At 37.7% G+C, this 22,838-nt stretch overlaps 2 long non-coding RNA genes across 2 annotated transcripts in view; one reads left to right on the forward strand and one right to left on the reverse strand.

Annotated features, from left to right (window-relative positions):
* LOC121662554 overlaps positions 1 to 4,301 on the reverse strand; it is a 13,885-nt gene extending 9,584 nt beyond the window's left edge. The window contains exon 1 of the long non-coding RNA XR_006015323.1: positions 3,669 to 4,301. This is a non-coding gene — a long non-coding RNA (uncharacterized LOC121662554). The remainder of the gene's footprint in view (positions 1 to 3,668) is intronic.
* LOC121662555 overlaps positions 1 to 21,240 on the forward strand; it is a 29,257-nt gene extending 8,017 nt beyond the window's left edge. Inside the window, exons 5-6 of the long non-coding RNA XR_006015324.1 lie at positions 1,566 to 1,632; positions 21,093 to 21,240. This is a non-coding gene — a long non-coding RNA (uncharacterized LOC121662555). The remainder of the gene's footprint in view (positions 1 to 1,565; positions 1,633 to 21,092) is intronic.
* The last annotated feature ends 1,598 nt before the right edge of the window (positions 21,241 to 22,838 follow it).

Genomic DNA, 22,838 nt, shown 5'->3' on the forward strand with positions numbered 1-22,838 from the left:
GGGGGGGGTTCCACAGCTGGAACAGGTCCATGGCTTCAGGATGGCCGTGGCCCGGCCCGGCCTGGCCCAGGCAGGGCCTGGCCGGGCCCGCTGGCCCCCACACGGGGCCTGCAGCCACTTGTCCCAGCGCCGGAAACGAGAGAGAGCTTGGAGGGGGAGTTTGCCTATTCTTAAATGTGGATCACAGAGGTGATCACAACTTTAAGTGGCTTAGAGAATTGTCCATATTCAAACTGGCCAGCTGATAGGTTCTATCAGTTCCCAGAGGAAACTGTAAGCACCCCTTAGCAAGGACGTCCCTTCCGGGACTATGCTTGCTAACCTATGACAGTCAACTATTGTTGAAAAAGCAAAATCACTGTCAGTTTAAAAAAAGGGAGTTTTGCCATCCACAGATAGCATCAAGGATGGGTGTTTGGCTAGGAGGAAGTCAGACAGATGCAGAGAACCAAAAAACTGAACAACCTAATGTGCACATATACATATATATAGGTTTATGAGTTTCAGTGTGGCCAAACATTGGAATATCTCTCATAGCAGCAGACAGAAGACTTCCATGGGAAAGCAGTGACACTTGAAAAGACTTAAAATACTAGTGGGTGATGTTCTCAGTGATCTGTGTCCATTCTGGTGCCACAGCCTAACAGTTAATGCGATCCCTGAGGGTATTAATTCTGCTACCAGTGGCCAAGGGAATGACATTCCTCATAAGCTGGTGGGCTGGAGGACTCAGAGAACTGCAACAAGGCTTAGTGAGCGGTTGAGCAAAGCCTTAGAAGGAAAAACCTGAGGAGCTCAGTCCAAGAAGAAGAACATAAATGGATAATTAGAACACATTCTACAAGGAAGAGACACATAACAGCAGACTTTCCACTCTAGCAGAAAATGTGAAGCTGAAAGTGTGAAAGACAAAGATGAAAAAAATTAGATTGAAGTTCGAGGATATTATGAGAGTGAACAATTGAGTGTTTTGATTGGAATATATGTAAAGATGTTCATCCTCTGCAAATAATTGTAAATAATACACAATACTTTAGACAGTGGTGTAGTGTATTTTAAGGGCCTGGTAAGTGTTCTTAAGTAGTTCCCAATAATTATTCACATTTTTCTCTTTACTTTCTATTTACCAGTTGACTAAGCCTATAATTATCTGGATGCCTGTGAAACTAGCTCCTGGTATGCACCAGAGAATGTGTTATCGGTTTCCACAGAAGCATAATCAAATCATGAAGGCTCACAAAAGTCATCATTAATTTTTAAGCTTGAATCAGTTCTTCAGTACCTTTAAAAAAGCCTGAAAAACAAAAGAAGACTGCCCTGGAATTTACTAACTTGCAATTTTATATTTTAAATTTAAGAAAACAGTCACTAATAATTTAGACAAATTATTTTGTTGTTAATATTAATAGAGAAAAAAACTCCAGTGTGTTTACATTTGCAGCTCCTATGTATTTTTAATTTTAATTCATAGTTCCTAGATGTGCTTGACCATTTATCTCATTCTCTCTGTTCTGCTTCGGCTTTCTTTGGTTGACATCAGACTACCTCATCCTCTCTTTTGTTAGTTAGAAGACTACTCTCAAGGCCAGAAAGATCATTTACTTCCACCTTGTCCTGGATTCAGAAAAAAAGGTAACAACGCATTGACCTTCTGGTATGTTTCAACTGTAATAAATGGATTTAATCCCTGAGATTTTAACACTCCAAGGAAATCTTCCCATCAGATTGCTGAAATATCAGCTGAATTTTTATGCATACAGCAGCATTTCTAGCCTTTACCAATGATTCCAAAATCAGCATATAAGCAAATAAGAACTTTTTCTCCAAGATTTTATTGCTGTAGATATTATTCTACTGACATGTTAATTTTCTGCTGACTTAATGGTCTTTGTCTGCTCCTTTTTTCTGTACATGAACATATTTTTTTATAAAAGCTAGATGAGAAAATTAGTAAGATGGAACCAATGTAATTTATTTTTACAGTGTATTTGTTTACTCGTATTTGTCTACTTTTCATTATTTTCCACTGTTGTCATTTTAGAGAAATGAAAACTTTTGAGTGAATTATAAATTTAACTATATTACAGCATTTCTTGGTGAGATAACATTTACACATACTTTTACTTGAGATACATTAGGTGGAACTTTATGCCATTATTAAACCTTTTTATTTCTTAAATAATTTAGAAAAAAATCAGTTAATTTAATGTGAAGTCATGTTTTATAATCAGTTATTATATTCTTAACCAAAACTGGGAAAATCCTGACATTAAATGTTAAAATGAAAAGCTGAAAAATGCTGTTTTAAAAGATCAAAATCAAAATCTGAGCTTTTCAAAACAATCTTTATTAAAAAGTCATTTCAAGAAATAGTGACATTTCAATGACCTCGACACTGCACTTTTTAGTGAACTAACTATTCATTTCATTATTCATCTTTGTTTCTTGAGCTTATCCAGATAGATTGCTCATTCCTCTTGCATGGAAAAGAAATGACTTACTCATTTTTCCTGGCTGATGTTGCAATACATCTTTCCCTAAAAAAGGTTGTAGGACTGACAGGAGAAAAAAAGGGAAAGATTAAATGTCTTGAAGCTATACATTAATGCTTGGGATACATGAGAAGAAAAATTAATGTTTCCCTCTTCCCTGTGGGTCTTAAAATGGTTAGTATTAAACATGGTTGCTAATAATGGTAATAACTTTTTTCCCCTGTTATAAATAATTTCTGTTTTGAAGGGGAACACACATGGCACAGAACCTTGCTGTCTCACAAGACATGGTCTTGCATAGAGCATATTTTCACTGGATTAACTCAGAGAAACTGCTGAAACCAGGAAACTATCCTACAGAAGTGGTATTCCCTTTTTTTTCCCCCTCAGCTTATTAGTCACTGGTGTTCCTTTCCACACTTAACAATGATGTGAATCAGTGGCTCTGTTTCTTAGATAATATTGCTTTCCATGTATTTTCTATCCAGATATAATCTGAAGACCTTAATGTCACTTGGTCATTTGGATAACTGCAATCCTTAAAGGAATTACTTCTTTGTGCATACCAAGAATATGATCAAGTATATGCACACAATTCTAGGAACTCTCTAGTGGTTGATTAGTAGAAGAGAGAAGGGAAACTGATCATGGGAAAAGGAACCATTTCACTGAGAAAAAGTATGATAAAAGACAAAAATAACTACAGAGACAAAAATAGTAAGAATTATTTTTAGAGTCTTACAGTCCTAATTCTGTAAATAACATTAAAATTAACAATAAAATTAATATTGATGGGGAAAATTTACTACTATATATATAATGATCATAATCCCTATCAGAAATCCCAATAAAAATATCTGCTGCAGTACAAAATAATGTGGAAGAGCCAGGGGTTGATCTTGGCTGGGTGCTGACTGCTCCATCACTCATTTTCCTCAACAAGACAGGGGGAGAAAATACAATCAAAAGTTTATGGGAACAACATAAATATAGGGAGATCATTCAGCAATTACAGTCATGGACAAAATAGACGAATTAGGAAAGCTAATTAAATTTATTGCCAGTAAATTAGAGTAAGAGAATGAGAAAAAAAAAACAAATTTTGCAACACCTTTCCCCCATACTCTCATCTTCCCAAGCTCAACTTCCTTTACTCCTGACTGTTCTACCTCTTACCATAAGCTGTGCAAGGAGATAGGGGATGGGGCTCATAGCCAGTTCATAATACTTTGTCTCTGCTGCTCCTTCCACCTCACACTCTTCCCCTGCTCCAGCGTAGGATCCTTCCCACAGGAGACAGTCCTCCACGATTTCTCCAGTGTGATTCCTTCTCACAGGCTGCAGTTCCTCATAAACTGCTTCAGCGTGGGGACTGCCATGGGGTGCAATCCTTCAGGAAAAACTTCTCCATCAGGAGTCCTCACCATGGGATCCCAGCACCTGGCAGAAAACCTGCTCCAGAATGCACTCCTCTCTGCTTGGGTCCACCTATCCTGACAGGAGCCTGCTCCAGCACAAGCGTCCTACAGGGTCACAGCTTTGTGCAGCTGTGTACATCCACCTGCTCCAGTGTGGAGTCTTCCAGAGACTGCAGCTGGATCTCTGCTCCCTCATGGGCTGCAGGGGCACAGTTGCCTCACCATGGTCTGCGCCACAGGCTGCAGGAAAATCTCTGCTCCAGTGCCTGGAGCACCTCCTCCCCCTCCTTCTGCACTGACATTGGTGTCTGCAGGACTGTTTCTCTCACACATTCTCACTCCTCTCTCCCACCTGCTGTTGTGCGGTATTTTTTTCCCTTTCTTCGATCTATTATCCCAGTGTTGCTCCCACCATCGCTGATGGGCTCAGCCTTGGCCAGTGGTGGGTCTGTCTTGGAGCCAGCTGACATTGGCTCTGTTGGACACAGGAGCAGCTTCTGGTGACTTCTCACAGAAGCTGCTGATCTACTGATCCCCTGGTACCAGAACCTGTCCACACAAACCCAATACGACTATGCAGATACCCACAGGTTAATATCTACATTTAGATATTCTAATTTTCAACTGAACTGTGTATGATATGTCCACAGCCCAGGACATAGTACTTAATAGAAGAATGTCTAAAGCATTTCTCAAATGTTATTGAAGGTAAAGTGTAAAATTTCATCTACAGGGCAAAAAGACATTCATTTCCTATCTCACAATAAGATGTTAGTGAAAGATGTAATTCCCATGGGTCTGTGGCTGTGAGAAGGGTTAACACAGGAGCAAATCAAGCATGTGGGAAGAATCACAAGTAGTGTGAGTCAATGCCTGTGTGACACTGTCTGATCATCTGGACCACACAGTTCATCAGGAGTTCTGAGGGCACATGGGTGTATAAAAAAATCTTTCCACTAGCTAAGTCTTTATTAGCTACTCCGAGGCCTTCATTTCATTACCAATAAACAAGGCATTTGCCTTCCAAAAATGCACTTCAACTGATCAAATACGTATTCTGATTATGAATGAGTTGCATGCAGATATGTTTGCAGATATAACTACAAGCGTACAGATATAATAGCTTAGTGGCACTTGGGCAATATTGAATATAAATGATTATTTACATAATTACAGCATCCATGATTGTACTCCCTCATTGCTGAAGAGAACTTTGGGGATTTTCTTAATAACATATAATTCATTTTCTTTTGGCACTGAAAGGCTGGTTATTCAAGTAGCATGTCGGTACTGTAGATGCTATGCAGTTAATGGTGTGGGGGAAAAACACATTTCATTTGAATAAACCAAACTTTAGCTGTCATTTTCTCCTTTGAGTTAAGACAGAGGGAGACCTGTAATGTACAAAGTGATCCAACTCTACCTGGTGGAATAATGGGATTGAAAAATCTTTGTTTATTCATTCTCCAAGTCTTCTAAAAAACAAATGCTGAAGCTGAAACATTCAACTAATTGAAAGTTAACTAAGATTTTTCACAGTTCTGCTCTTTGTTTTTGTACTCCTTAGCTCTTTCTTCTTTAGCTCATGTTTTACATAATAATATTATATCAATATACTACAAGTAAACAAGACAATTAGTACTATTAACATTCAAGGTATCTTCAGTCTGGACCCCTTTGTACTCTGTCGAATTTTCTTCAAAGAATTTTAAAGTTGCAAGGAAAAGGTGTTCTTTGCCTCTCACAGAGATGGAATGTATTATTACAGAGATTAAGATCCAGAGAGAAGGCTTTAGCTCAGCAAATGGGATAAGCATAAAATGTAGGACCTTAAATCCAAGATAGTAATTCTTAAAAAATCTCTACTTTGAATGCAGCTTTGTGGCAATGATGTCTGCACTCCGTCCAACTTCTTGCTCAGGAGCTGATGGTGCCTCCTCACTGTGTTCTTCCTGTTAGCAACAATTAACAGTGGAAATATATGGCAGAAATATTAAAAATATTAGTGCAGGGGAAGAAAACCAGTACTGAGAGAATGATCAAGAAGCTGTATCTGCCCTCTCACAGAGCAATGGCACATCTATTGGGCCATAGAGCCTTCCTCCCAATTCCTCTTTTTCAGACTCTGATTTCATGCTCCTGTCCCCACAACAGCACAGCTACCGTGGGGTGAATTATGCCATCCCATGTGGTGCTCCATGGCCTGGTGCTATGGTGTGCTGGTGTTAGGAATTAAAATCAAAACATCCATGCATTGCTTTTTCTGTCAGATTTAAAAAGGTAATGTGTTGACACTTGCATCCTTAGAAGAGCTTTAAAAACGTGGGATCACAGCCCAGACAGAGACATTTGAACTGCACCTTATGGCAGGGTTCTTGAAAAACAAAATAGCCACTCTACTGGATTTGCCTTGGGAAGCATATTTAAGTTGAAGCAATATCGTCTTGTATACCTCTACTCAGTGTTGTAAATGTATTATACTAGGAAGCCACTAGATTTTGCTAGATATTTTCCAAAAACCATGGGTTGCTGTGTAAAAATTAAACTTAAAATATTACGTTTAATCATAATTTTTTTTTTAAAAAAGGTGATTATGCTTTCCCCAAAGGCTATAAATCTTGTAGTACACATTGTGAGAATGGACATTGACAAGAGATTCAAAAAAAAGAATTTTTTCTAGTAAGACCAGTTTCAATGTCTTTTTCTCCTCCCACATTAATTTTCTACTGTTTATTTGTATTATCCTTTTGAATTTTATTAGCACTTTTAATTTTTTTTCTCTTGTTTGAGTAATAATTTTCTATGTTTTGGTATACACATAATGCTATATCTTTAGCATTATTTCCATCGTAGTTTACATAATAAATACATAAATAAAGAGATGCAAAAATAAAAAGATGCTTCATTTTGTTGGTCCTGAAAAGATGGAATTTTTAGACATTTGTAGTTAGATTATTAGATTAGTTTTGTATAAATAAAAAAATCTAGCGTGTTTGGATAATTTAATAAGCTTCTCTTTTTTTAACTTTCACGTACACAAGAATTTGAACCTGTCAGAGATTATGGAAGTTTAGTATTAAATGTTACTTTATTTTAATCTCTTACTAATTTCAGTTATTATTATTTTGTTAAATTTAGTTAACAAATGCAAGCTTTTTTTTGCCTCTCAGGTGTAACCAAGATCCAGACTAATTAATCAACTTTCACAACAGAATACTGTGATGAAATTTGACAGGGGGTGTGTGAGCAGAAGGCATTGGATTTGTCAAGACCTGTGAATCAGTTCCTGTATTTGAGCACGAAGTTCCTGTCTGACAAATTATTGGAGAAAAGATAACACAAAATCCCAAATCCATTTAAAATATTCTTTTACAATCATTATTTTAATCAATATCTTTGATTATGTTTCTTAACTAATCTTTCTTCTTATTTATGGCAGTCAGTCTCAAAATTAAATAATTTCCTTAGTTTTACTTTTTTTTTAGATTTTTTTAAAATACGATTGCATATCAGACCTTGTTCTGCAAAAGATATCCACAGCTAAGTGTTACTGACCCACTAAATAAATTTATTGTTGCTCTTCTATAAGAATTTAAATTTATTATATGTCTTGCTTTAATAGACAGATGAGAGGAACAAAATTTTACATTGTCTGACACTTGCATACTATTTAAATCCATATGTAACTCAAAACCTCAACCTTGAAAATTTTGGCCATTACTATTACTGAAAATGCTAGAAAATCTGAGTGGGAAGGAAGAGGTGGAAATCCTCCACTGGCCATATAAGTGTGTGTTTCAGAATGGCAGCAATTTGACCTGACCTTACTGTATATTGACACAAAGCAAGAATAAAGAACTGTTCTCTCATTAATTTGTATTTTTAAACCTCAAAAGACTTGGAGAGCTGTCGGCAAAAATATGTAAGACTTTAACAAGATCCAGAACTGCCATCACAAGGCAGGAGGAGATGACAGGTTAATGTCCTTCTACATGTACATTGCCATATGCTTGAGTGGAGTTTTGTAGAGCTCTGTCTTCTTAGAGTCTTATGTTCAAATGATTTAGTTGGATGAACTTACGCCTGTTCACATTATATGGCTGACTGACTCATCATTGGTGCCAATTGCAGACTGGGGAAATCATGGCCTAATTTCAATTAAAAGTCAGAGAACATTCTTTGAGAAAATGAATTTTAGTCTCTTTTAAAAATGCATTATGCCTTCTGTCTCATTTGGAGTTGAATGGTCATTTTATTAGCAGATGGCTGTAGCACTGTATCACTGATATCATGTAAATAAGGAATTCAAGTCTGTGACACTGGTGTTTTTTAGAGAGAATTTTTGATTTTACTCTTTAATAATAAGTTTATAATTTTGCCTCTTAAATCTAGGTATTTCACCTTATAAAGACTGGTACTGGTGGAAGGCGCTAGAAGGCACTAATTCAAATGCCGCAGTGTTATTTCAAATCACCAAGACCTTTAGTTACCAATCTTCACAGAATGTGCAATTGCAATACTGCACATACCAGCCATCAAACTACTCTTTTCATTGAATTCAATGCTGAAAAGCCAGCTGATCTCAGCAGTAGGAGATTAGGTATCATTTTTGCCCAGACAACTGGAGAAAACTACACAGCTGAAAAGTCAGTCTTCTATTCTCGCGTTTAAAAATTTTCTACTTTAGTATTGGAACCAAAAAAAATTTTGTATGTTAAGATCTGTCTATCAGTATGTATACAACTATTTCTTTAAACTGATATGGCACTATTTTATTTCTGCTTCTGGTTTCAAGGTTTATTGCTTTGATTTAGTTGAAAGTTGTTATTGCACTACTGTGAAACCTGAAAAGCATGTCTTTTCACATTGTGCTGTCTCATTTCAGGTTTGCCTCACATTGTAGGTTGACCTGATGCACCTCTGTGTACAGGAGAGCATCGGTGCTCTTATGAAAAGCAAATTTTTGTTCTGAGGGGCTAAATGGTAGGTGCGATAGGTATTCATAAGGAAAGATCTAATTTGCTATAATTTTATTTAGTTGTATCTAAGGGACCAAAATTTTACTATCTAGGATTCTAGAAAATGCGAACATCATCAATGTCAATTGTATTAATTGAAGGTATTAAACATGACAGCTAAACACAATTAAAATTCTTTGTTCACGAACAAACTTGATTTCCAAGTAACTGAAAATTAAAATACCTGCAATTAACTGAAGATTCTAATCAAAACCTGTTTTTATGAGTCCAGGATGTAAACTTTTAGCCACTTAATTATTTGAAGTTCACTTTGTTGGAGCCAGAATGCTTCCAACTATTCACACACATTGTCAACTGCTATGTGCCTTCTTTAACCTATCAAAATCTCAGAACTGTGAAGCACGTACCTCCTTTTCTAAATTTCTTCTGGTTTTGTAGGCACGTTTGCATTTTATCTGTATTAGTGTGTGTCAAATTATTTCTTTCTCTTCCTTTCCTTAGCACTAGTGGAGTTTGCAGTCCTGAGGGATATGGGTCAGGTGAAGAATAAAGCAAGCACCCAGAATTTTAGGAAAGCAGAACTCCAGCTCTTCACAAAGTTAGTCAAGAGGACCCCCTGGGAAACTGCCCTCAGGAAAATGGGAGCAAAATAGAGTGGGAGATCTTTAAGGACATCTTCCAGACAGTGTAAGAGCTAGTGATCCCCAGGTGTAAGCAATCAGGAAAGGAGGATAAGACTGCCATGATGAACCAAGTCCCGCTGGTCAAACTAAAGGGAGACAAAGAAACGCACAGGCAGAGGAAATAGGGAGAGATGTCCTAGGGAGAGCATAGGGACACAGCAGTTGTGTAGGAATGGGGTCAGGAAGGTCAAGGTGAGAGTGGAGCTGACCTTGGCACGGGATGCAAGGAATAATATGAAGGGCTTCTATATATACGTTGGGGAGGATTTGCCCTTTGTGGAGCCAGGTCGCCTTGAATTGCCTCCCTATCCTCCACAGGCCTTAGCACAACTTCTAGGAGAAACTGTTCCTCGATCTTTCCATGCACAAGGTGGGTAGTTCACAGGGTCCTCCTTTCTATGCTTTTACAAAATGGGTGCAGTGTCTCCTATTTTCCAGGCACTGGTGACCTCACTTGACTGCCATGACTTTTCACTCATTCATCAATGACATAGACAGTAAGCGCATACTCTGCAAATTTGCAGATGACACCAAGCTGAATGATGCGGTTGACATGCCCAAAGGATGGGATGCTATTCAGAGGGACCTGGACAAGCTCTAAAGATGGGCCCAGGAGGACCTCATGATGTTCGACAAGGTCTTGCATGTAGGGTGGGGTAATCCCTGGTATTCATACCAAATGGGAGATAAAGGGATTGAGAGCAGCCCTGACAAGAAGGACTGGGGGGTTATTGACATGAAATGGGGATGTGCACTTGTGCCCAGAAAGCAAATTGTCCCCTGGACTGCACCAAAAAAACAGTGGCCAGCAGGTTGAGGGAGTGGACTTGTTGGAGCAAGTCCTGAGAAGGTCCACAAAGATGATCAGAAGACTGGGGCACCTCTCCCAACACGATGGGCTGGAAGAGCTGAGTGTTCAGCCTGGAGAAGGTTTTCGGAAGACCTTCCAGCAGCCTTTCAGTAACTAAAAGGGGCTACAAGATAGATGGGGACAGGCTTTTTAGTAGAGCCTGCTGTGACAGGACAAGGGGTAAAGGTTTTAAACTGAAAGAGGGTAGATTCAGACTAGATATAGAAAGATATTTTTTGCAAGGAAGTTGGTGAGACACTGGAACAGGTTACCCAGAGAAATAATGGATACTCTGTCCCTGAAAACATTCAAGGTCAGATTGGATGGGGCTTCATGAGCAACCAGATCACACTGAGAATATCCCTGCTCATGGCAGGGGGGTTGGACTATATGATTTTAAATGGTCCCTTCCAACCCAAACTATTCTATGACTTACTTGAAAACTTTGAAGTATTGCTGGGTTTTATTAATACTTAGAGACGTATTATACATTTTAAAATTTTCTGCCCCCAGATATGACAGTGCTTCAATACCCTATCAATTCTTTTGAAAAATGACTTTGTTGTAGTTCAAAGCATATTATCTATTAAGAATAAATGAAGTGAATGGAAAAGAAAGAACAAATATTTTCAATTAATTTAATATCATTATGTAGAAGGGCTTAAAAAATCCCATCCTACGGAAGAAGTGGGTTTAAATTAAATTATTTCTGCATTTTTCCACCAGCATTACAATTCCTGTCTCAAAATGTCATTATCATTGATGCCAAGTTATTACAGTTCAGGAGTTATGTTTCTACAGATATCTCTCCATTCAGTTTTAATGTTATGAGAATTCTTGGTACTCTCATAACTCATATCAACATTAAGAAAGTTCAGTTAGCTCTACAGAAATCTCTTACTGAAGTATATTAGTCAGGTGAATAATATGAAATTTGGATCTTCATTGGTTGAGATATATTTTGGTTTTCCATAAATAACGCAGACTTGAATTCAGCTGTGATCAGCAATCAGTGTCTCGCAAGTTTTTATTTCAAATGGCTTACCATGTCCAACTAAATGAAAATATAAGCATGCACACATGGTCCTTTCTTGGACCACTTTCTCTGTAAAATACTTCTTAGCTGAATATTCATTCCCAGTTAATCACATGCCATGAATAACTTTAACATGTTCATTGACTTTCATAAACTCCTTTCCAAAAATGAAAAAAAGGTAAGAAATAAACAGCAGAATGATCAGAATTATTATGATGAATAACCAACAATGCTGTAGATTCATGTAAACATATTTTCAGAGTTATTTGAATGTGTCATACCTGCTATTTGAACACATCAAACCACTGCACAAAGATTGGTCTAAGGGCACTTCGAATTCTTACTTCCCTGCAATATCGCAGGAAATACTTGAGGAATACTATTGGAAACCATCTGGCAGAAAATAACTAGGAAAAATTAAAAAGCCTATTTTCAGTCCTGAGTCCCCTTTTAGTGTCTGCTCTCTGTTCATGTTGTTCACCCAGCTGCCAAGTGGAACAAAATGTACTGCTGCTATTCTGGGGTTTCAAACTGCATGTTTAGGAGGACAGAAAACATAATTCAAGATTCTGCAGCTGAAGGTTTTTGAAAATTTTAAGGCACATAACACTTTAACCTTGTAATAATTTCTCATAATTTGGTAAAAAAATATTTTAAAAATTGTTTGGAAAGACTAAGTATTCCTGTTTCTGAACAGAGCTATGAACAGTTTAAAGTAATTTCAAGATTGAAAATGAAAGGTTTAATCAGGAAGTCTAAAAGAAAAGACCTAGATAACCCATTACAGCTTTAGAGAGGATTTAAAGGAGCAATGAGGTTTGTCTCAGAATTGGCATCAGTTGTTTTACAGGACATCAAGCTTACTCTGTAAGAAAATTTAGGAAAAGTGTGTTTTAGGAAAAGAGGTATCTTAGAAGCAGTCAGTGTGTGTTGTTATGGAATACTGCAAATCTGGAAATACATATTTATCTTTTAGATACTGCTTGTATCTTCAGATATACATCTATGCAAGACCCAAACTTATCTTTTTCACCATCCAGCTCTTATATTAATCATCCCTAGAAATACCAAACTTCAGGAAAATTCAGTCCTTCTATTTACATTGCAAAATTTTCAATGAAGAGAAGCAGATGAGTGTGGATCTTGCTGAACGTTTCTGAGTTCTAAGCAAATTATATTACTACTATGTCTATGTTAGTAAAAAGAGTGGGCTGGGGCCATTCTGAAGGCAAGTAGCACAAGATAGAGGCTCACATGATTAAACTCTCTTCTGTCCTCTGAGTAAGATGGCCTTGTACTTACTGTCCATCAGGAGCCGACCTTGGCTAGTGCTATCCAAAGTCCCTTGGCTTTGTCTGTGTAGTGTGAGTTGGCCCAGGCCAAAACCGCACCAACATCTTAAAACAACAGTATCGCTGTAGGTAATCACAGTGCTTGGTCTGGTTTACTTTTCAAAGTATGGGCTGTGAGTTCACCTGACTCCAAGACTATGGGAGAGCTCACAAAGAGGGAAAGACCAACCAACAGCTGGCAAGAAGCCTGCCCAGATCTGTAACACTTGTCTGAACTAACTAAGCTGCTTTCAGACAATAGTGCCATTTCTGTACAAGTCAAGTAAACAGGGCTAGAGAACATTCCCATATACTTGATCATTCACCCAGTGAAATGATTCACATGGTCCCTGGAAGGCTGTTTTTTGACCTAGCTCAGACTCTTCCACAGAATCACAGAGTGATTCTCAGGCACAGCACAAAGCATTCACTGGGTAGGCATCATTCTCAACAGGCAGGATGTTAAGAGGATTTTAGGTGGGTATGAAATATTCTGTGCCAATTTACCTCAGTACCCAAGAGCAAACCTGCATATGACTAACTAGCATAGATAGGACCAGGTTGTCATTAGAAATGATATTCATAGACTCTTAGAATGGTTTAAACTATGAAGGACTGCTATAGACCACCTAATCCAGTTTTGCTCACAGTAATTCCAGTGCATCAGGTTCCTTCTTGACTTATTTAATCAAGTTTTTGGTATCTCCAGAGAAATATATCTATACTGTTAAACAAAAAAGGGCCAGTGACTGGATTGAAATAACAGACTCTCGTCAGCCAGCTAAACTGCTAGCTCACTCTCTGGGTTTGGGTGATCCAGCTTTTCTGCTTCAAAACAAGTGTCTTATTTTTATGGACACAAGCTAGGCACCACACTTGGCTATTGCAGTTATCAGTCCCCAGCTGTCTTTCTTTAGCACCACGGATACAGTCAAGATGGGCACAACTGCACAGCATATTTCCCAGTCTAATCAGGACTCCCAGACCTGAACTACACGGGGCCCACTGCAGTGTGTCTGCACCTGTGGTGTTGCAAAGCTGTTACCTCAATAAATCACCAGTAAATTAGTAATGGTGCTGATTACGGTTTTTATTCATTTCAGTTTAATATAATAAAGGCATTATACAAGGCTCTAGGTGGTCTAATATTTAATTATACACTAAATATGACTAAATTACACCTCATCATCATCTAAATCATTTCCCAAATCAGGCAAACACCTATTCTCTCAGTGTACCTCCTAGCCACATTCAGTTTTCTCCAGAGTAAAAATGTGCCTATTGCAGAAAGAAATCTGAAGAAAATCTGAGCACGCAGGAAATGCTGCAGACAATGTTCAGATGGGTACATACTTTTCCTTTGTAAAGAGTGGAAAACAACTAAATCTTTGATGCCACACACATCAGTGGCAGTGAGAGTGCGATAATCTCTCAAGTGAATTGATTCCAAGCCATGTAAAGTTTTATAGGCCATAGATAGTACCTTAAATTTCAGTAGGTCTGATCTAACGCATCAGATCTCTGCAGATATCCTGCTGTGTGAGAGCATCCAAGTCCTGAATAATTTCAGTGTCTCTCATGTAGAGGATATTGTGAAACCCTGTTATGACATCACCAAAGTAGGGCTAAAGGATGAATGATTTGCCTCTGAAATTAAAATTCAGGAGAAAAAGCTATACAAAAGAAAATAATTTAATGGCAATTAAACTTGCAAGGGATAGAAAAGATTTTAATGAAATATCAGGTTTGGATATGGTTGAGTTCTCTAACATTTGATGTTGTCCTCTACACAATTCCAAATTTCAAAATGGAAGCATGAGACCATGTGATAGTACTTTTGCTTAAAGATTAAACCACTTGAGCCTTACATAGTGTGTAAATTTGATATTTTAGTTGTCTGATATTGTTTATAACTGATGCTATCTTTAGATATCTGAAAATTGGATTATTCTCATATATGTACAGTAAGTAGACAAAATTTACAAAGGGGAAAATTTCTAGAAAATATTGGAAGAAACTTTCTCACAATGCAAGTAGTCAGACACTGGAATAACTTGCCCAGAGAAGTTATGAATTTTCTTACAGAATATTCCCTGAGGAATCTGCTCTCATATGGCCTTACTCTGAGAAAAGAAAAAGATCAAGTGACTTCTAGAGGTCCATTCCAACCTAAAGTAGTCTATGATTCTGTAATTTAATTTTTTTAGATATTGCTAGAGTTTTCTATATTATATGGTTTATTATTTATATGATACATACAGAAATTAAATGTAAGTAAGTGGAAAATCACAATAAATCAGTAGAAGAACACCAGCAATAAATACGTAATTGTTACTTGTAAAACTTTCTAATAACTTCAAAGTATGGTGGAGTCACGGCTAGAATGGGACTATATTAGGCACACCGGATCATTTGGCAAGGTGGAATAATGAATTATATGAAATGACATGACTCTAGAAGTAACAAATGTAACTCCCATAGATTAATGAGGGTTGTGCTCTAGAATTCTTTCTCTGGAAAGGACACATGATAGCTACACATATGGTAAATAATAAGGTAATAATGAATTGACAGGAAAATGGTTCTCAGATATATAAACAATGAACTACCAAATGTAAGCAGAGCTACAGAGATGTCATTATGAGTGAGATATCAATGCAATACGGAAGACAGTTTTCAAGTAGGACTTGGACAAACTGTAGAGAACTTAAAAAAAATAATTAAAAGAACAAGTAAACCAAAATTTTCAATCTTTTTTGTGGGAAAGCTCAAAAAGAAAACATGTTAAAAATTTTCTTCCAAAAAATTATTTTAATGAGTTTTGCACTTAAAAAGGTTCTGCCTTACAGAACAACATGGTGGAATGTTTTATGCTATGGTCTATCATACTGAAATTGTCTGATTTTATATAGTTTAAAGGTATAAAATTCCAATCCTTATACACTTTTCTGCAAAGGAACAAGGGCTGATTTTTTACATGAAAATCTACCATATCACAGTACAGAATTCTTTTTCATTTATATGACTCATTTTCTTCTTCTTGATAGTGTTTTATATCAGTGTTCTGTGCTTAGGCAGAGTTCTTTACATTCAAAAATATGTGATCAATTTGAGCAAAACAAAACAAAGCAAATGTTTCTGTAAGAGAACACAATAATTTTGGTGTAACAATAATTTTTTTTTCTCTGTTTGTAGAGACTGCTAAAATGGTTGCTTCTTATGCAGACACTGTGCTGCAGAATCTTTGAGTGAAACATCTTTTAATGGGGGCAGCACCCATGAGAACAGCAATCAGGAGCAGCAAGTTTCTGTGAACACCTTCAGCACTTAGCTCACATCTGATTTTAGCTTCACTGTAGGATGGCAGAGCTCCAGTGGTTTCATTAGTCAGGACTTTGAAATCAGAGCCCATATTTATTTTATTATCTCTGTTTTCTCCACCTTCAGTCAGCATGTCATAAGTACTTCATAAGCCCTCCTGGCTTGTGGCAATCCATGAGACGCACATGACTGTCTCTATTAACATCCATAAATCCAATATCTGCCTGAACTTGAATTCATTAAACCCACACTTGCAGCTAACCCTTGAGCCTTGCACCGATCTTATCGATACTTAAATAACACTGTGTGCCTTTACTTTTTCCCCTGGTGCTAGTAAAAAGTTTTGATTTCAGGCACTATGGCAGATAAGGTGAAAGCAGCAATTCCAGAGAATCTGAAGGTACTAGAAAATATTCCATAATAGATTCCAGTGAATGTTTTTCTTAAGTATCTGCAAATCACTGGAAGTCCTCAATAGTGGGTAAATATATTTTAATCTCAAATATTGTTATAAGAAAAAGCATATTTACTCAAATCATTGCAGAGATGTTCTTAAATACCCTTTTAAGACAAAAGATCCTAGGGTCTGGACATTTTGCTTGTTTGATTGACAATCAGTACTAATCTCCCATAGCTGATTTGCAAATTAAGTAAAAGAACACAAACACTTGTCCTGTCCTTCCTCTTCCCCATGCCCACCTTTCCTTTCTTTTGCCGTGGGTTGCCCTCTGAGGAGGTGATGGGCAGCACGGGAGTCTGAGTGCATGTGATGGTTTTGGCTGCCCGTACATAGAAGGTTTCCATTTGCTCTTTTTGTAACCAGGTTTTTGTGTCTTTAACACAGCGTGAGTCACCCATGACCACACCCCCTTGGGGGCTTTTCCTACCTCTTTCAGCATGGACTGCCTCCCTAGAAGTGGGTCTCTGATCATGTGTGCTCCTCTGACCAACTGAAGTTTTGGCTCCTAGTGGTTCATTTTCCTCCACTGTTGTTTCATTTGCCACACGATGATGCCTGTGTCCACCAAGAAACTGACAACCCACCTGCACACACTCCATCTTTACCTGAAGGGAGTGACAATGGGTTTTGAGACAAATCATTCTGGTAAACCAGCATCTGACAATTGCTAGTGGGAAATAGAGATCAGCAATTTCCAGACAAGCCATTGTCCTCCCCAATGCTCCTTGGTGATAGAGACACAGCAGGCCTAACTGTAAAGGGAAAAATTTTGGCAGGCCACAGCTACTCAGGTAGCTTCAGTTCATTAATCTTGCTTCCAATGAAACAGATTATTTAATTGCTCCACATCGAAGTTTCAAATTTTTGCTAATTTTAACAATTTTCCAAAATATATGCTGAGTCATTATAATAATGGAAACCCTTTGTGGAAAAATACAAATACACTATGTTAAGTATTGAGCTCTTTCTTCATTGCCCAAGCTACGGATCCTTTAATTCTGCCATGGATTCCTCTGAAACCAATCCATTATGTTAATAATTTCATACCTTCATTGCTGACAGACATGGTAGCTGTTATCCAGACGCTGAGAAGTATTGTCCAATGTAGGAGGAATATTTCCTTCTACCAAAGTCATGTAAGTGATGCATTTGTTAATGAAATTAAGTCAGATAAGCCCCTTGTCATGCATTTGCCATAGACAAAACTTCTCAGAATAGTGTCTTTGACACAAAAGGCCAGAACAAAAAATCTGTCTAGGTGTCCAGGTATATTTCATTTTTTAGATTTCAGGCAGTGGACAATGTTATTCCTTAAATCTTGAGGAACTTAGGAAGAATAAATATGAGAGAAAGCTGCTTCTTTATTTTGAGTGTGAAGAATGTGGCTTTCAGAATAAATGGCCCAAAGACATGTAAGGCAGGAATCTCATGTCCTCTAATACACCTGCCAAAAGATCTGTAAATGTCTCAACAAATCAAGCCCCTTTCTTTACATGTAAAGAAAGCCACTGATCAGCATTTTGAACAAACTTGAGGGATACATATATGTATTTTTCTCTAGAGAGGATAACTAAAAACATACTGTGGGGACAAAGTCTTGACTCATGAAACCTGCTCTTTGGAAAGAGAAGGGATCTGAAATTTATTAGACCTAAATCCAGTTATTAAATTCTAGATGTTCTCTTGCTGTCTATCTTCAGCTTTTAGACCTGATGACTGTTGCTTATACCCCCCTTTGCTTAGGCTCTTATACATCAGTGTTATGCCTAGGGGCTGTTTTGACCATGAGGAAAGGAGAAGACTTTTAACCATTGAGAGAGTTGCTTATCCTGCTTAGAAGAGGGTAAAGCACAGAACCTAGCCACCACTACACCCTCTCCAACTCTTACAGTTTAGAACTTATTTCTCATTTTAGAAGGGATCCCAACAGTAATCCCAAATCTATAATATTTACTATGCCCATCTCGTATTAAGGACTGTGTGGCCCATTATGATTGCATCCCATAAGGAAAGTAGGGGGTCTGTGTTGCAGCGTCCTACGCTTGCACAGGAAGTGAGATTCTCCACCTTCCTTCTGGAATGAACCTTCAAATAGCCTTCCCTGATTGTATTATTTTTCTACTACAGATATTCAAACAAAGGATTTTCTTTCCATAATGTTCTCTAAAGTGTTTTCAGACCTCTCTGTTCCGCTAGTAATCAATAATCACACTAGCATTGTGAAAAAAGTTTTAAAAAGGTTGCAAATATACATTATTAACCTGCTTATGTATGGAATATGGACTGTGGACTGGAACTCAAAGAGACCATACAGAATTGATTTCCTTGTTCCATTCAAACAAATCACCTAGTTTCATCTTCATTGAAATTCCTATTCCACCTGACTTTGCATGTCTGTAATGTAGTTATCTCAACTATGTAGAACACCATAATCTTCCAGTGTGCTTATATGGAAAGAAAAATTCATTCACCTTACCTGTGTCTCTACTTTGGCGTTTGATGAATCACTTGAAGAAACATCCATTTATCCCTTTTGACTATATAAAAAGCCTAACTGAGATGTAGACATGTATATATAACAGCAAGATTTGCATTAGGAAAGATGAATCCAACTTCTAATCTCCCTCCAAGTTCAGTGAAGAGAATTACATGCATCCAGAAGGTGATTAATGTGGATATACTTTTTTCCATAGTATAGTGTATTCTCCTTTCTCTCTGTCTTTCTTCATTACCTTTAACAAGCATATGAAAGTAATGGCAAAAACATATGGTTAAAGTTAGATGAGATGAAAACCACTTATGCAGTTATTTTCTAGTTCTTCTGGAACACATCTCCATCATATCCATGAATGTGATGAACTTTAATGTCTTGTCCATATGCTTCCATATCAATTTGAAATCCTCGTCTTAAAGTACCAGCAGAAAAACACTGAAGAAAATGCAATCCCTTTTCTAGACTGTGACTAAATGGGTGTATCCATGTTATCAACTAATGCAATGTAAACCAGGAAGGACTAGAGTTTGACTTGGTTGTGTGTATATGGCATGACTCCAAGTACAGACCGGAGGTAAATTTTCACAGAGGAAGAATCCTCCCAGCACACTGAGTTATGACTTAGGGAGTCATAATAGAGAGATTATAAATCATACCTCTAAATCATGGTAGATTTTTATGTTCCATAAAAATCCATATTCATTCCATATTTTTCCTTTTTTAATAAAGTTTCAGAGTGGTGACCACTGTAAAATTCACGAATCTTGAGAATAAGAGCATTTTCTTTCACTACCTTCCATCACAACCAGTAAGAAAGATCATACAGGCCAATTTTAGCTCTTGGTGACAGCTGTGAAATCTTACTGAATGCTCGGAGGTGTAACTATGGAAATAATTTGGCATGTAGGATCTTATTTTTTATTTTTAAACTTTTTTACACCTCCCTCTGAAATTGCCATCTCCTGGCTCCTGTTAGGCAGAGGATATGCAACTTTTCTAACCTATCATTTCATACCAGTAGTAATGATGATTGATATGAAAACAGCGCAACTTGTCTATTAGCACCAAATTGAATTTGCAAGGATGTCAGTGAGATTATATAGTTATGCATCCACATGTGTATGGAAATAAATATATGTTTAAAATAACATATCCAACATAAATCAATGAACAAGGTTTCTATGCAATTTAAGTAAGAGCTCAGGATGAGACACACTTTGTGTAGAAGAATGCTTTGTTACTCTTCTGCACCAGGCTTGAAGAAGTGATGGATAAATTTATACAACCAAATTAAAAGGGTTCACATTAAAAACTAGGCAGTTGATTTGTGATCCTTTGCACCCCTTCATTAACCTACTCTTGTACACCTATTTGCTTTGTGAAAATTAGCACTCTGCCAAGTAATCCCCAATGGATAATACCTGACAGACCTCATTCCCAAAGGACGGCTGGATTCCTTTTGGAAGGGGCAGAGGTAGCACCCTGTGAATGTAAGATTGGCCATTCAACAGTCTCACAGCTACAAAGTTGAGGCTGTCCTGTGTTGTTCAGTATTATGGATGTACCCAGATGAAACCAAGCAACGACACTTGACAGCAGCAGCAGCAGCCAGAAGCAAGAGGAGTGTATTTTGAAGTAGAAGTAATCTTTTCTACAAAGATCTCTCCTAACACTGGGCAGCAGATTCATTGTTATGTCAAAATCATGGAATCATGGAATCATGGAATCATGGAATCATAGAACACTCTGGGTTGGGAGGGACCTAAAAGATCATCTAGTTTCAGCACCCTGCCATGGAGAGGAATATCTTCCATTAAACTAGGCTGCTCAAAGTCCCATTCAACCTGGCCTTGAACGCTCTCAGGGGTGTGGCATCCATAGCTTCTATTCCAGTGCTTCAACACCCTCACAGAAAAGAATTTTTTCCGACTATCTAATCTAACCTACTCTCAGTTTGAAAACAACCCCCTTTGTCCTGTCAATACATGTTCTTGTAAACAGCCTCTGTACTCCTTTTTCTTTTTGCAGGCACTGGAAGGCTGCAATTAGTTCCCTGAACAGACTTGCAATTCCCATTTTGCCCTACTTCTCTGCAGCAAGCATGGACAAGGGGACAGAAGAGGCTATGACTCAGTGATTCTTTCCACCTGGGACCATTTACAGTTCAGGCTTTGAGTCAGAGGTAAAATATTTTCATAGTACCAGTATCTCAAAGACTTCAGCCGTGATACTGTGCAAAAACGTACTTCAGGTTTGTGTTTAAATTACAGATTTGTTTTACATTACAGATGCTCTCCTTGATCCCCAGTAAGACTGGAGGTATGTAGGAGACCAGTGGAACAGATTTAGGGGACATTGATCCTAGTAAACTTTTGCTCTTATAGAGACACATAGGGATAAATACGTACTTTTATTGGGGCTGGAGTGGAGGGAAGTGTTTAAGAGAGTGAATATTAAAAAGCAACATTTATAAACTGCTAAAATAACTACAGAATGTTGTCTTGCCGACCTCATTTTCTGCAATGGCACAAGCTCTGTTGCTAAGTAATTAACAGAGCCAAAGAAAGAAAGAGGGGAAAAAAAGAGAATCCTATTTCTAATTTCTCTTTAAGTAGCACTTATATGGATATCAGATGGCAGCAGACACAGTTAAAATTGTTGTTCTAATATAATGTTCAGTCACACTGAACAGAGCACCATGAAACTGTTATATAGTGAATTTCAATCCCTATGGCTTTATCTCACAACATACGTCTCCATTTGCCCTGGACTTTGTCTAAGATTCACATTTTTCTAAAGGAGAAAATTACTTCCTTGCTCCATGGTGACATGGTATTTAGACTTGACCTCTGGTTAGGCCTGAGAACTCCTGAGTACCAGCTTTCCTGCTCAGGTCAGTAGAGAACCTCCTTTCAGAATTGCAGTGGGATCCACCTCACTGCTTTTTCTACAGTTGTAGGGCAATTCAGTGATGAACTCAGGGATGAAATTCAGCCACTTTTTTCCCATTTGGGTGCTCTGAGCAGTTTCTCCTAACAAACTGCTTTAATTTGTAAGCAGAGACAAAATAGAAGCAAACAGCCAGTCTTTGTGGCAGTCTGCATGCAGTGATATATACACAAAAAGTTAGCCTGATAGCAAAACCAGCATTTAATATTGCAAAGGAATAAGATATACTCCTCAGTATACAACAGATATTTCACTCCCAGCCCTGTTCAAGTCCTGCATTGAAAGGCACACATCCATCCTACCGTAAAATTGAATAAGTTATTTATTATTACTGTAGCGAAACTGTGGGATCTTTAATTTCATTAGAGTTACTAGGTTGCAGATATCTGACTACTTAATGACCTTGTATTTACTGAGAAAAAAAGTCTGCTGCTGAAATGACAGACATGTAATGGCATGAATTCATTGTGGATAACAGAGGTATAGAAGAGCTTACCATACAATGTATGACTCAGATTTCACTGCTTTTTGACATTCAACAGTAACATTGTAAAATATCACTGAAATAAATATCAGCAGTTAATCACAAAAGATGTAATGTTATTAAGGGGGAAGAAATTGCCCTTTTCTATATGTTTTGCTTCAACCCTGTGCAGGAAATAAGGCACAAAAAAGATGTCAGTTAAATTGCACTGTTCTATCTCACTCAAAAGAAGTAGAGAGACGTTAGCCAATGGTAAAGCATTATGGTGAAGAAGGAGAAGGAGAAAGAAGGAGAAGGAGAAGGAGAAGGAGAAGGAGAAGGAGAAGGAGAAGGAGAAGGAG

This window comes from Corvus kubaryi, unplaced genomic scaffold, assembly GCF_017639235.1.
Source record: "Corvus kubaryi isolate FWS band 111438036 unplaced genomic scaffold, C.kubaryi_AGA036_p1.0 37256, whole genome shotgun sequence".
Classification (NCBI taxonomy): Eukaryota; Metazoa; Chordata; class Aves; order Passeriformes; family Corvidae; genus Corvus; species Corvus kubaryi.